The sequence below is a fragment of the Globicephala melas genome, chromosome 10 (assembly GCF_963455315.2).
Source record: "Globicephala melas chromosome 10, mGloMel1.2, whole genome shotgun sequence".
NCBI lineage: Eukaryota > Metazoa > Chordata > Mammalia > Artiodactyla > Delphinidae > Globicephala > Globicephala melas.
The window spans coordinates 21070499-21085351 of record NC_083323.1 but is presented as its reverse complement, the minus strand read 5'-3'; the positions used below and the strand labels follow the sequence as shown (position 1 = coordinate 21085351).

The window sequence follows — 14853 nt, the reverse complement described above, 5'->3', positions numbered from 1 at the left end:
GAGGCCGAAGACGCCCCGGCCCCGCCCCTTCCGAACAAGCAGGAAGTGACGTCATGCCCGGGCTGGCTGGTCTTTCGGTCTTCTTCCCCCTCCCTTACTCTTCCTCCCCAGTCCCTCCCCTCCCCTCCCCCCTCCCTCCTCCGGTTCCAGCCTTTGAGGCCGCGCGAGTGTGAGAAGCTATGGAGTAAGCCGGCGGCAGTGGCCAGGCGCCGGGGCTGAGCAGGAGCAGCCAGGAGGCGTTTGGGGGGGCGGGGGAAAAGAGCCCCAGCACCGCCCCTCCCGGGGGAGAAGGGGAAGAGGTGAGTGACCCCCCCCACGGGCACGGAACGACCTCCTTCACCGGCAGCGCTCTCGCTTGGGCTCCTCAAGCAGCGAAAAGGAATGGGGAAGGATCCGCGCCTGGGGTAGGCCTCCCAAGGTCCCCGGGGCTGGCGACTGTTGCCAGGTGACGGGCCTGCCGGGTGCAGGCGGGGCGGCGGGGCTCTGGGCGCCCGCGCGAAGCCGGGCTGGGGGAGCGGCGAGCTCCGGGGAGAGGATCTGGGAGGCCCGAGTCTCCCGAAGAGGCCTGGAAGCGACTGGAGACCCCGGGCTGGAGCCATCTGCTGGAGGGAGAGCCCCCGGCTCCGGCTCGGGAGCTCGGGTTTCCGTGGTGGAGATCTTGGTTCCCTTTTGGGAAATTGGACACTACTCTGGGACTGGGTGAGAACAAACAGCTCCCCTCGGTTCTGAGGTCCACCTCTGATAACCTGGGTTACCATCTAGGGCCCTACCGCCCGGCGTCCTTTTCTGACAGTAGCTTTAGTTCTGGAATGGAAGGTTATTGTTTGTGAGGTGGGTGGGGCAGGTGTTTTGTTAAATACCCGCTCCGAGGCTCCTGCACTCCTGTTTTTCTAAGCGGGAGAGAAAGGATGGAAGAAGGTTGAGACCCATGAGGCTTGCAAAAACTTGGGATACGACTGAATACATACCTATGATCAGTTATGAAGGGGACCAGTATTGTCACGTCAACTCCCAAAACAGTCTTCCCGAGACTCCAGACTCAAGCGAGTTAAAAGCACTATGTCGGTAGTGACTTACAATTGTAAGTTGCAAACTAGTATTTTTGTAGATCAAAGTCAGGAATCATCTGAAAAATGAAATGAAAATCATCTGAAAAAAAATCATCATTTTTTTTTACAAATTGGATTCTATGAGTAAGAAGTTTTCTAAGTCGCATTCGCAAGCCTCTCCATTCTGGAAAATTAATATAGTTTAAGGTTAATGCTTCCAAACCAACCTGTCACTAAAACCAGTCATGTTCTGGTAACAGCTTGAAAGTCAGGTGATTGAAGCTTCCTTTTGGACTTTGCAGGCCTTTTTTCGTTTGGCTTCTTATTTTTTGGTTTAAATATTAAGTTTTAAAAAGTTTTAAAATAATTTATCAGCTGAGTGTATAAATAGAATTCTTGAGACGCTATTAAACTGTAGTCATAAAAGACACTTTGGGGGGACTCTAAAGGAACGGAACCTAAAGGAAGGACCTTCATTCTGTTCAGATCCACTTAACACACATGCAGAAACCTTTTGTCTCTAAGATCCATAAACACCCAATAAAATAAATAGAAGCACATTGTACTTACATACACTGGAATATTTCTGTAAAAATCAACCCCATACTTGGGAATAACTACTCATACTCACATGTTTGAAATTCATGACTTATCTCCCAAGAAAAAGAGGTCCTCTTACTGTTTGACTCAAGTGACTAGCTTCATCATCCATCCCTTTCTATAGCAGTAGAGATTTGACAACTTCTTGTCTCTCAGGCCTCATATCAGTCTCTCTTGAAGTCTCTTGATTTTGCCTCTTTGAATATCTCTTGAGTCTGTATACTCCTGGTTTTCATACTAGTACTCTAATTCCAGCCACCATCGTTTCTCATTTGAAGTACTTATGGTCTCCTAATTAGGGTCTACCTGCATTTACTGTGGCTCCCTCTAGTTTTCCACACCAGACTGAGTGACTTTTTCAAAATGTAGATCTAATCACATTATCTCCATGTTTAAAACTCTTCACTGTTTTTAAGCTCAACTAAAATCTTTAACAGGCTGTTTAGGTCCCTCTTAATTACCTTTGCGACCTCATCTCCACAGCACCTTCTGGCATTCGTTCCTCCTAGTCACTCTGTTCTTTCTGTTCTGCTTCAGGTATATGGCTTTTGATTATGATGCATCCTTTGCCTGGAAATGCTCTTCCTTTCCTTTTCATTCAGTTAATGCCTGCTCATCATTCAGCTCACGTCAGGGAAGACTTTCCTGATTACGATAGATTCCCCTAATTATATGTTCTCATGACACCATTGCAGAGTTGCCATGCTTATTAATACTTAATAAATTAATGAGATTTCCCTAATCTCCTGATACTGTGTAAGTGCTTAATAAATGTTTTTTAAATGAAAATTCATTGACTGCTTACTAAATGTGCCAGGAATTGTACTAAGCATTTTCTGTGTATCATCTTTAATCCTCACAACAGTCACTTGAGGAATGGGTGGCAATTCCCTCTTTAGAAAGATTGGAATTAGTGTTAGGGACGCTAGTTGGTGGTCATAGTGCTTGTATTAGAACTGGCGTTTGAACCCAGGTTTTGTTGCCACTGAAGATTGTGTGCTTAATTATATAATTCACTGTGCATCAGAATCACCTGGGGAACTGCTCAAACTATAAATGCCTTGACTGCACATTTATGCATTCTGATTCCAAAGGTTTGACATAGTACATAGACATCTATATGTTTTAACAAGTTACCCAGTCATTTAGATGTTATTAGATGTTTTTAGATGTTCACCAGAGTTTGAAAATCATTGCTCTGGAGTTTGAAAACCATTGTTTTAGACAACACTTCAGTGCTTTATGAGTTTCAGTTTTCATGCATTGTACTATGCTGTGTTTCGGATTTTATATGCTCTTAAATCGAGGGCACTAGGGAAGTGCCCTTAATGACCATTTCGTCTAATTTCCTACCCAGTTATTCCTTTTTCCTCTTTCTCTGGCTAGAGGAGCTGAATAGTGAGACACTGCCACCCCAGTGCTGTTGCTACTTTTTTTTTTTTTAATTTGAATAATTTCCAAGTATCTGGTTGACTTCCTGTAGTAAAGCTACACTAAGTTCATGGGCTGGAAGGGCCTTCTAAAGAGTTGGATGTAATCTCTCCTCAAATTTTACTTATTGTTCAAATTAGTAGTTTGATATTTAAGTATATGTTGCCTTATAACCTCTCATTCCGCTTTTAAAATCTTATTGTATACAAACTTAATGATAGAAACAATGTTTTACTTCTTGTTTCTCCTACTGCATCTTAGCATGGTGTTTTCCACCTCTTCTGTACCCAGTAGTTTGTTGAATGGATGTGTGCTTCACTGTACATTGCTAAGTCTTCTTAGTTTTTTGTTTGTTTCTTAAATCACGTGTGTCCCCTGAAGTAATCTGTTCTAGCTCAACTGATAATAATTAGATACCTTCTGTAGTTGTAAAGAGAATGATTGTATTGAGCTGGTACGATCTTTGTTTCCTGAGTAAAATTAAACATGGTTTCTGTATAGGCCAAAGAATGTTTTTAACCATTTTTTAAAAACTGTATCTTTTAAAAACTTTTAGTAATCTGTAAGCCCCCCTACAAGAAAAAAAACACGTATTTCCAAGGTATATCTCAGGATCATCTTACATATAAACAGATAAGCACTGCATATAGAAGTATAGGTACAAAATTTTTACCAAGTTTTATGAAGCATTTTGTCAAAATTATTTGTCATGTTAATGTAATTCTTATTTCAAATTATAAAATTTTATGAGTATTTGTACAAATGACTATATAAGTGGTATTTCAAAATTCTCAGACCCTTGTACCTCTTAAGGACTAAAACTATTTTGAATTCATTTGTATTTTTTTGTGTTGTTTTTTGTAGTCAGTGTGTATTATTTTGTACTTATTGAAAGTCTAGTCTCTGTAACTAACAGTTACTAAACATAATTTCATTATCAGGTATAATTACAGTAACCTTTTTATTTGCATTACAGTGTTTCCAACAAAAAAACAAGCTAATTCTACTTATTGTTCAAATTACTAATCAAATTACTAAAAAAGAATATTTTATTCTTGGAGAAGTAGAAAAAGGGACTTTTGGAGTTTTTTTTTTTTTTTTTTTTTTTTGCGGTACGCGGGCCTCTCACTGCTGTGGCCTCTCCCGTTGTGGAGCACAGGCTCCGGACGCGCAGGCCCAGCGGCCATGGCTCACGGGCCCAGCCTCTCCGCGGCACATGGGATCCTCCCGGACCAGGGCACGAACCCACGTCCCCTGCATCAGCAGGCGGACTCTCAACCACTGCGCCACCAGGGAAGCCCACTTTTGGAGTTTTGCTACTTGAAAATTCACAAAGTTTTATTTTATCCTGCTATATCTACAGTTTATGAGTAGGCAGAACTGAAAGGATTGCCAGTTCCTTTCAGCCACCTGCCATCAGGTGCCGAATACCCAACTCACCTTATGCCAGGTACAAGTAAAATCTAGTATGAACAGATTCATCTACTGGTTTTAGTAAAAGCCAAGTGATGGCTGAATCAGATGGTAGGGAGATATAATCTTGGGATCATACTGAAGCTGCCCCAAGTCTTATTTTGGCTGGGATTTACAAGGGGAATATTGAATTTCAAGTGAATTCTACTAAATGGTGTACAAAGGACAATCACTTATACGAATAAATATTTCTATCACTTATAATTTTGTCTTAGAGAAATAAGACTTCTTTATTCATTTATCAAGTGAAATTTGAAAAGCTATCATTTTAAGAAAATATATTTGGTCTCTAGGTTTCTTACATGTCAAAGAGCTATTGCCGGGCTTCCCTGGTGGCGCAGTGGTTGAGAGTCCGCCTGCCGATGCAGGGGACACGGGTTCGTGCCCCGGTCTGGGAAGATCTCACATGCCGCAGAGCGGCTGGGCCCGTGAGCCATGGCCGCTGAGCCTGTTCGTCCGGAGCCTGTGCTCCGCAACGAGAGAGGCCACAACAGTGAGAGGCCCGTGTACCGGAAAAAAAAAAAAAAAAAAAGCTATTGCCAATAATTCAAAATCTCATTTAGGCTCAGATCTTATTTCATAAACTCATTCATTTCATTTTGTCCTTAGCCTTCTGTTACTCTCATGATATACTTTTTCTTTTTTTTTTCTCCCCTTCATTCGTCAAAGTAGCCTTCTGTTACTCTCGTGATATACATATTCTTTTTTGGTCTCCTTGTGTAACCTTTTTCAAGCCCGTAGTCTTAACTACTATACTGCTTTAAGGTCATGGTGCCCACATTTGTATTTTCAGCTGAGACATTTTTTTCTAAGTTTTTGGCCTGCATATCTAAAAGCCTCCTAGCTATATATGCATATTAATGTCATTCAGGCAACTCAACTTTAACATGTCCAAAATTGAGGTTTTCCTCCCACAAAACAAGCAATTGTCTCCTGTAGCCTTGCCTTGGTAAATGGCTTCATCCTCCGCCTAGACTCTGAAATGAGAGACTTGATTGGGATTCCTAGTTTTGTCTCTTTCCATTATCTAATTATCTAGTGGGTCACCAAGTTCTCTTAACTTTTCTTAATTTTTCCTTTCCTCTCCTTCTTTACTGCTATTTCCTTAATTCAGCAACCTCTCCCTCTCAAAGTTTGTTTAAAATTTGATATATGATACATTTAAATGCATAATGAAGTTTAATATGTAATTATAAAATAAATATCCATGTAACCAACACCTTTAAAACACCCTCTCCACCTATTGTCTCTTTCCTATCTTCTCTATCCCTATTTCCAAGTGTCCTTTCCTTTGTTTTGTTTTTTTTTGTTTTTTGGCCTATATACATTCTGAATTATGTATGTATAAAATTCCTGAAGTACAAATTGACAGTGTCTTCAGTCTTGTCATATTCCCTACTTCCACCCCTCATATATCTTTCACTTTGCATGATGGAGTGATTAATCATTTTACTCAGGCCTGAAACCTATCTGTGGCTTATCATAGCTTGGTTTCTTACTACTTAATGCCCTTGGTAACCTGGCTTTTCTAAGTCTCCTTTGCCATACTTCTCTCTTTTCCTCCAGTTTTTATCTGAACTGCTAGTTTTTACTCCTACACTTGTCCCATTCTCTCTCTATCTAGTTCACTCCTCCTCCCCTTTAAAGACGTGTATGATTTTGCTGTTTGGGGGAAACTTTCTTCTGTCTGTTCCTCTTCTTTTTGTTCCTGTAGCGTCTGTGTATGTATATTCTGTAGCATTTTATTACTGTAGGATAATAATGCTGTGGTTGGTTTACTTCTCTGTCTCTTACCTTTGATGGTAAGCTCTTTATGGCTTATTTTTCCTTTACTTCTTTCTTCCCCAGTTTCTTATGTGGTATCAGGTACATAGTGGGTGCTCAATAAATATTAAATAATTCACTGGATTAATTTCCATGTCTATTTCTACCTTGTGTACACCAGTGTTGACTCTGGGTGATGGATAGGCATCTCAAATTTGACTATTAACTCTGAAAATATCCTTTGTTTTCATACTGAACTATCTCTAGTTTTCAAATCACATCATGTATAGTCTTCCCTCCATGTCTTGGCATGTAGTAATCCTTCTTTCTGGAAGCTCCTTCCCTTTTCTCCTAGCTGAAAAACACTTTTTTTTTTAGTTGGAGTATAATTGATTTACAAAAAAACCCTTCATTTTTGAGCCAATCTTCATGTTCCCAAAGCATGGTACATTCATACCTCTAGTTAATTGCTATAAATCTTTGCAGGTCTGAGTCTGCTACTGGACTGATCCCTAAATATCAGACATGTTTCCATTTACATCTATATTTCCAGTGTATGGCAAGTGCATGGCATGTAATATGTAGCTACTCAGGCAGAGTTAGAGGAAAGTATATGTAGATTTTTAAATAGCGTTTTTATGTCTCTTCCACCTCCCCATCAAAATCAGCAGCAGATGTTCATAGAGAACAACTTGGCATGGCAATGAATGTTTTCATGATGCCAGTAGCAACATTTTCTAACTGCTTACAGAAATGCAGCATTAAATTAAAAAAAGAAAGTGAATTTTTATTTCTATTTACAGATAGTTCAAATCTTTAATAGAAAGTAAATTATATGAATATAATGTAATTAACTGAGAAAATAGGACACAACCTAGTGCTGCCTTAAGCCAGTGGCCTTCCAAATATTTTTGCTTGTGTATTCTCTAAATAATTTTGTAAGATGTTGTACTTCTTTTTGTGTTTTAAGTTGATGGCATCTGAATTTTTTTGTCAAGGGCTAGATAATTACAAAGTATCTGATTTCTAGATTGTGGTGTATTATGATTATGTTTTACTTTTATCAAAACCTTGGAGTTTTTGCTTATTAATTGAAATAAATAAACTTGTTCCTATACAGCCCTGTGACGACTATCTTGTTTCTTAATTGTAATTCTGTGACAGATAAGGCATGGGGTTTTGCTGTTAAGAAATTAAGCACAACCCTCTTCAGAATTTCTTACCAAACTTCTTTTTGCTTTACTCTTAAGAGACTTTCAGGATTAATGTATTCTCAGATTGCATTTTCCCTTTTGGCATGCCTGCCAAAGATTTTTATACCCAGGGAAATACCCTATAACAAGACTGGGATGGCTGAGAAAAATATTTTACTTTGTTCAGGTGGGAGAAAACTGTGAAAAAAGAGTTGGTTAAGGAAAATTTTGCAGGACACAGACTTGTTCTTAGGTAAATCAATTTTTGGAAAGAATACACATGGCAGGTGAAGGTTTGAATAGTGATAGGACTTTAAACTTCTTTCTGGGCCATGGACCCTTAAACAATCTAGTGGACCTGTTCTCAGAGTAACATTTTAACAGCTTGTCAGTTTCTTTCTACAGAAGCCTCTGGGATTCTGATTGGAGTGCGTTGAGTCTATAGATTGATGTGGAAAATTGACACCTTAACAATATTGAGTCTTTCATTTCCTGTACAAGTTTTTAAGTCATCTTCAATGTTTTGCAGAAATTTTTGTTATTTTCATTGTACAAGTCTTTGTGTCTTGTCAAATTTATCCATAGGTACTTCACATCCTTGAAATGGTATTTTTTTTAATTTGCTTTGTTTATTGTTTTGTTTGCATCAATATTTGTCCTTTACATTTTTTACTTTCTTTGCAAATTTTTTCTAGTTCCTTAATTTTTTTTTTTAGCGGCATTTTTTTTTCTTCTCTAGTTGCAGTGAGCGGGGGCTACTCTTTATTGCGGTGCGCGGGCTTCTCACTGTGGTGGCTTCTCTTGTTGTGGAGCACGGGCTCTAGGCATGTGGGCTTCAGTAGTAGCAGCACGCAGGCTCAGTAGTTGCGGCACGTGGGCCCCAGAGCATGCGGGCTTCAGTAGTTGCAGCACATGGGCTCAGTAGTTGCGGTGCACGGACTCCAGAGCACAGGCTCAGTAGTTGTGGTGCTCAGGCTTAGTTGCTCTGTGGCATGTGGGATCTTCCTGGACCAGGGATTGAACCCATGTCCCCTGCATTGGTAGGCGGATTCCTAACCACTGCGCCACCAGGGAAGTCCCTGTGTGCATCCTTTAAGAGTGAAGTCTCTGTTTACCTCAGTCCTGTGAGCCCTGCTCACAGTTGAGGCCTGTGAGCCCAGGCCTCAGTTGAGCCCTGCTCGCCTTCAAAGCCAGATGCTCTGGGGGCTTCTCTTCCCAGTGCCAGAGCCCTGGGCTGGGGAGCTGATGTGGGACTCAGAACTCTCACTCCTGTGGGAGAACCTTGGTAATATAATTTTTCTCCAGTTTGTGGATCGCTTCCCCAGGGTGGTATGAGATTTGATTATGTCGTGACTCTGCTCCTCTTACCAGTCTCATGGTTCTGTCTTTAGTTATAGAGGATCTTTTGGGGTAGGTTTCAGTCTTTTTCAACAGTGGTTGTGTAGATTGTTGTGATTTTGGTGTGCTCAAGAGAGGAGGTAAGCTTAGGTTCCTTCTACTCCACCATCTTGGCCACTCCTCCCTTCAAAATGGTATTTTTGAAATTTCAGTGTGCAGTTGTCTGTTTCTAGAATATAAGAATAGTCTTTTTTAAAAAAAGTATTGTTTTTGTATTCTGCCATCATGCTAAACTCACATATTAATTCCAGTAGCTTTCTTGTGGATTACTTACGACTTTCTCTGTACATGATCATGTTGTTGAGAATAAAGAATTTTACTTCTTCCTCCCAGTATGAATGTCTTTTATTTTGTTTTCTTTTTTGCTTTGGCTAGGACCTCCATTAGAATAGTGAATAGAAGTGGTAAAAGTAGATATCCTTACTTTGTTCCCTAATTTAGGGAGAAAGTGATTAATCTCTTAACTTTAAACGTGATATTAGCTATAGGTATTCAAAGGTGCCATTTATCAGGTTGAGGAAGTTCCTTTCTGTTCTTAGTTTGCTGAGAGTTTTTATTGTGAATGAGTATTGAATTTTTATCAAAAAATTTGTTCTGCCTTTACTGAGATGATCATATATTTTCTATTACCCATTATTCAGTTAATATGGTGAATGACGTGGATTTGTTTTTGAGTGTTAAATCAATGCATTCCTGAGATAAATTCCACTTGGTTGTGGGGTTGGATTTGTTGGATGTGCTAATGTTTTGTTAAGGATTTTTACCTGTTGATGATGTATATTGATATGAAGTTTTCTTGTGTCATTATTTGGTGTTGGTATCAGGGTGATACTGACTATAGAACATCAAAGTGTTCTATTGTCTTCTATTTTCTGGAAGAGCTTATATGGATCTGGAATTATTTCTTCCTTAAATGTTTGATAATATTCAGCAGTGAACCCCTCCGAGCCTGGAGTTTTCCTTGTGGTGAGAGTTGCAGTTATGAATTGCATTTCTTTTTTTCTTTTTTCTTTTTTTTTTTTGCGGTACACAGGCCTCTCACTGCCACGGCCTCTCCTGCCGCAGAGCACAGGCTCCAGATGCGCAGGCCCAGCGGCCACGGCTCACGGGACCAGCCGCTCCGCGGCACGCGGGATCCTCCGGGACTGGGGCACGAACCCGCGTCCCCTGCATCAGCAGGCGGACTCTCAAGCACTGTGCCACCAGGGCAGCCCTGCATTTCTTTTAAATAGGATTATTCTGACTTTCTCTTCAGTTATGGTAGTTGTACCTTCCAAGGAATTTTTTCACTTTATCCAAGTTGTTGAATTAATTGGCTGGCATAAGATCATCCATAATATGATATCTGATTTGTTTAGAATCTTTAGGCTCTATATAGGATTAGTATCCGTAGGATTTCTTCTGTTTCTGATATTGGTCATTTTGTGTTTTTAAAAGTTTTCTTAATGTAGCTAGAGGTTTATCTTTAAAAAAAAAAGAAAGAGCATGGCTTCATTGATTTTTTCTTTTTCATTTTTCTATTTAATAGAGTATTAAATTACATTAAATTCAGTCGTTCCATTGATTTCTACTCTTTTTTTTTTTTAATAGATTTATTTATTTTTGGCTGCGTTTGGTCTTCATTGCTGCACGCGGGCTTTCTCTAGTTGTGGCAGCCAGGGCTACTCTTCATTGCTGTGTGCAGGCCTCTCATTGCAGTGGCTTCTCTTTGTTGCAGAGCACAGGCTCTAGGCGAGCGGGCTTCAGTAGTTGTGGCACACGGGCTTCAGTAGTTGTGGCTCGCAGGCTCTAGAGCGCAGGCTCAGTAGTTGTGGCGCACAGGCTCAGTTGCTCCGTGGCATGTGGGATCCTCCCAGACCAGGGCTCAAACCTGTGTCCCCCGCATTGGCAGGTGGATTCTTAACCACTGCACCACCAGGGAAACCTGATTTCTACTCTTTATTTCCTTCTTTCTACTTATTTTGAGTATAATTTTCTCTTTTTTTCCTAGCTTCCTAAGATAGAAGCTTATACCATTTATTTTGGTTTTTTTTTTTTAAATAAACATTTAAAGCTATAAATTTCCTATGGGGCACTGCTTTGCCTACATACCACAGATTTTTCGTTTTCATTCACTTCAAAATATTTAAAAATTTTCTCTGTGATTTCTTTTTTAACCCTTGGGTATTTAGAAGTATTGTTTAATTTCCAGATATTTGCATTTTTCTAGATATTTATCTATCACTGACTTCTAGCTTAATTTCATTGTGGTCAATGAACGTATTTTGTATTATTTCAGTAGGTTTAAGTATTTTGAGACTTGTTTTATGGCCCAGCATATAGTCTATCTTAGTGAATATTCCATGTACATATGAAAACAAAACGCATTCTGCTTTTGTAGAGTGGAGTGTTTTAGGTCAGGTTATTTGTTAGTGTTGTTCAAGTCTTCTACGTCCTTATTGATTTTCTGTCTACTTGGTCTATCTGTCCATTTGCTACTGAGAAAGGACCCATGAAGTCTCCAACTACACTTGTGGATTTGTCTATTTCTTCTTTCAGTTCTGTCAGGTTTTGCTGCATTTATTTTGAAACTCTCTTATTCAGTGTGTACACTAAATAGGATTGTTATGTCTTCTTGAGAGTTTAGGATTGTTATGTCTTCTTGAGAGTTGACAACTCTGTCATTATGAAGTGTCCCTCTTTGTCTTGAAGCCTGTTCTGCCTGTTATTAATATAGCCACTCTAGCTTGTATATTTTCACATTTTTTTAGTTTTAAATCATCTTGTAAAGTGTGTTTAAAGTGGGTTTCTTATAAACAGCATACGGTTGGGTCTTGCTTTTCTAATCTAGTTTGATAGTCTCAGCCATTTAACTGGAATTTTAAATCATTTACATTTAATGTAATTATTTATATGGTTGGATTCAAACTTACTATTTGCTATTTATTTTCTGTTTTTCACATTTGTTCTTTGTTCCTTTCTTTTCCTACTTTTTTTTTATTAATTCAATTTACTTTAGGATTGCATTTTATTTCCATTGTTAGCTTTTTAGCTTTGTCTCTTTATTATTTTAGTTATTACTCTAGGGTTTATAATATGTCTTTAATATGCCACAGTCTACCTTCAAATGATGTTATACTACCTCACATATAAGAATATTTCAAAAATATACTTCCATTTCCCCCTCTCTCTTTTTTTTTTATAAATTTATTTATTTGTTTTTGGCTGCATTGGGTCTTCGTTGCTGTGCATGGGCTTTCTCTAGTTGTGGTGAGCAGGGGCTACTCTTTGTTGTGGTGTGCGGGCTTCTCATTGCATTGGCTTCTTTTGTTGCGGAGCACAGTAGTTGTGGCACATGGGCTCAGTAGTTGTGGCTTGCAGGCTCCAGAGTGCAGGCTCAGTAGTTGTGGCATACAGGCCCAGTTGCTCTGTGGCATGTGGGATCTTCCCGGACCAGGGCTCGAACCCATGTCCCCTGCATTGGCAGGCGGATTCTTAACCACTGCGCCACCAGGGAAGCTCCCTCCATTTCCCCTCTCTTATCCTTGGTTTGTTTTATCATATTTTTACTTCTACATATATTATAAGCACAACACATTTTTGTTATTTTTGCTTTAAATGATCAGCTGTCTTTCAAACATAACATGAGGAGTTTTTTATAAACCTGCATAATTTTTATTTTCAGAGTCCTCCATTCCTTTTGTAGATTCAGATTTCCATCTGGTATCATTTGCCTTCTGTTTGAAGGGCTTCCTTTAATATTTCTTATAGTAAATATATGGTGGCAACAAATTCTCTCAGGTTTTCATGAAAAAGTCTTTATTTCACATTTATTTTTGAAAGTTTTTTTTTTTTCTTTCCCTCATGGCTTATAGAATTCTATGTCAGCAGTTTCTTTTAGCTCTTTTGAGACCTTATTCAGTTGTTCCCTGGCCTTTCCCTATTCAGCCTGTTCCCTAGTATAGTTTCTGATGAGAAGTTTGGGGGAAATTCTTATCTTTTTTCCTCTGTATATAATTTGCCTATTTTCTCTGGCTGCTTTTAAGAGTTTTCTCTTAATCACTGATTTTCAGCTATTTGATATGACATATTTAGGCATGGTTTTCTTTGTGTTCATCCTGCTTTGTGTTTATTGAATTTCTTGGTGCTATATAGTTTTCATCAAATTTGGAAAATTTTTGGCTATTTTTCAAATATTATTTTTCCCCTTTCCCCCTCATTTTTGAGATTCAGTTATATATGTTAGACTGTGATATTGTCCCACAGGTCACTGAGACTTTGTTCATTTATTTTTTCCCAGCCTTTTACTCTATCTTCAGGTTTCACTGATCTTTTTTTCCTACATTGTCTAATCTGATAATTATATCCTCTGAGTTTTTTATTTGAGATATTTTTGTCTCTAGAGTGTTCATTTGTTTTTTTTTAATATTCCATTTTCTTTTATTATGTTCGTGCTTTCCTCTAAATACTTGTTTTGCAGGAGAAAAGAGAAGCGAGAGAATAGTCATGTCTCAGGTCTCTGGCGAGTCCCAGGACAGGCTGCCAAGTGAGGGTCCTTGGCTTCCTGTATGGAAGGAATTCAAGAGCCAGCCAAAGTAAAGTGAAAGCAGGTTTATTTAGATAGATAAACATTAAAATTGGCAGAATGCAGACTGTCTCAGAAAGTGAGAGCGGCCCTGGGATATGAAGTTGTTAATTTTTATGGGCTGGATAATTTCTTATGCTAATGAGTAGGAGGATTATTTCAACTATTTGGGGAAAGGGGCAGGGATTTCCAGGAACTAGGCCACCACTCACTTTTTGGCCTTTTATGGTCAGCCTCAGAACTGTCATGGCACCTGTGGGTGTGTCATTTAGCATTCTAGTGTATTACAGTGAGCATATAATGAGGCTCAAGGTCTACGGGAAGTCAGATCTTCTGCCATCTTGAGCCTAACCAGTTTTTGTCATATCCTCAATGGCTGTGTCATTCTTTTTTTTTTTTTTTTTTTTGCGGTACGCGGGCCTCTCACTGTTGTGGCCTCTCCCATTGCGGAGTGCAGGCTCAGCGGCCATGGCTCACGGGCCTAGCCACTCCACGGCATGTGGGACCTTCCCAGACCCGGGGCACGAACCCATATCCCCTGCATCGGCAGGCGAACTCTCAACCACTGCGCCACCAGGGAAGCGCTGGCTGTGTCATTCTTTTAACTGTTGTCCCCTGACCTCTTCCTTCCTGTCTCACTTGGACATATGATAGTTTTTTATATCTTTGCTGCTAATTCTATAAGCTCATTTTGGAGTCTGTTTTTATTGACTGATTTTGGTCTTGGTTATGATCACATTTTCTTGCTTCTTGGCATGTCTGATAATTATTGATTGCATACTAAACATTGTGAATGTTATATCGCTTAGTATCTGAAATTATTTTTGTCTCCATTCATGAGTATTGGGTTTCATTCTGGTAAGCAGTTAAGTGATCTATGATTAGTTTGATCATTTGAGTCTAGCTTTTTAGTTTGTTACGGCAGGTTTAGGATACTTTAAGAATGGTTTATTCTGTACCAAGGCATAGTCCTTCTGGGGTTTCTACTGAATGCCTTTAGTGATCAATGAGGTCTCTCCACTCTAGCTTGAAAAATTAAAAGATTTGCAGCCCTGTATGAACTCTGTAACTATTCAGCTCACAGCTCGCTGCTTGTTCCTTGCCTGACTTTCTTACTGAACTCAGGTTCGGCTGCTTGCTGCTTGAAAGCCAATACTTGAGAGGCAAGTGCTGGTAAGAACGGAAAGGTGCTTTATTCAGGAGGCCAGCAACTTGAGGAGATGGCAGACTGGTGTCCAAAAACCCAACTCCAAAGATTCTGCTTGATCATGAAAGTTTTTAAAGGGAGAATCATTTGGGGAGGGGATCAGTCCAGTTTATCTGCCACTGTGTGCAGATTTTCTTCTGCTTGGTTGGTGGTGAGGTAACAGGGTGGTGTTCC

General features: G+C 39.6%; 1 protein-coding gene across 2 annotated transcripts in view; it reads left to right on the top strand.

Annotated features, from left to right (window-relative positions):
* Positions 1 to 127: 127 nt before the first annotated feature.
* Positions 128 to 14853, top strand: part of SCYL2 (SCY1 like pseudokinase 2) — a 58368-nt gene continuing 43642 nt past the window's right edge. The window contains exon 1 of one of the 2 annotated variants that reach the window (XM_030856282.2): positions 128 to 299. The gene's annotated coding sequence lies outside the window, so the exon portion shown is untranslated. Of the gene's footprint in view, positions 405 to 14853 lie in introns of both variants that reach the window. The other variant, XM_070046441.1, reaches the window with a different exon arrangement.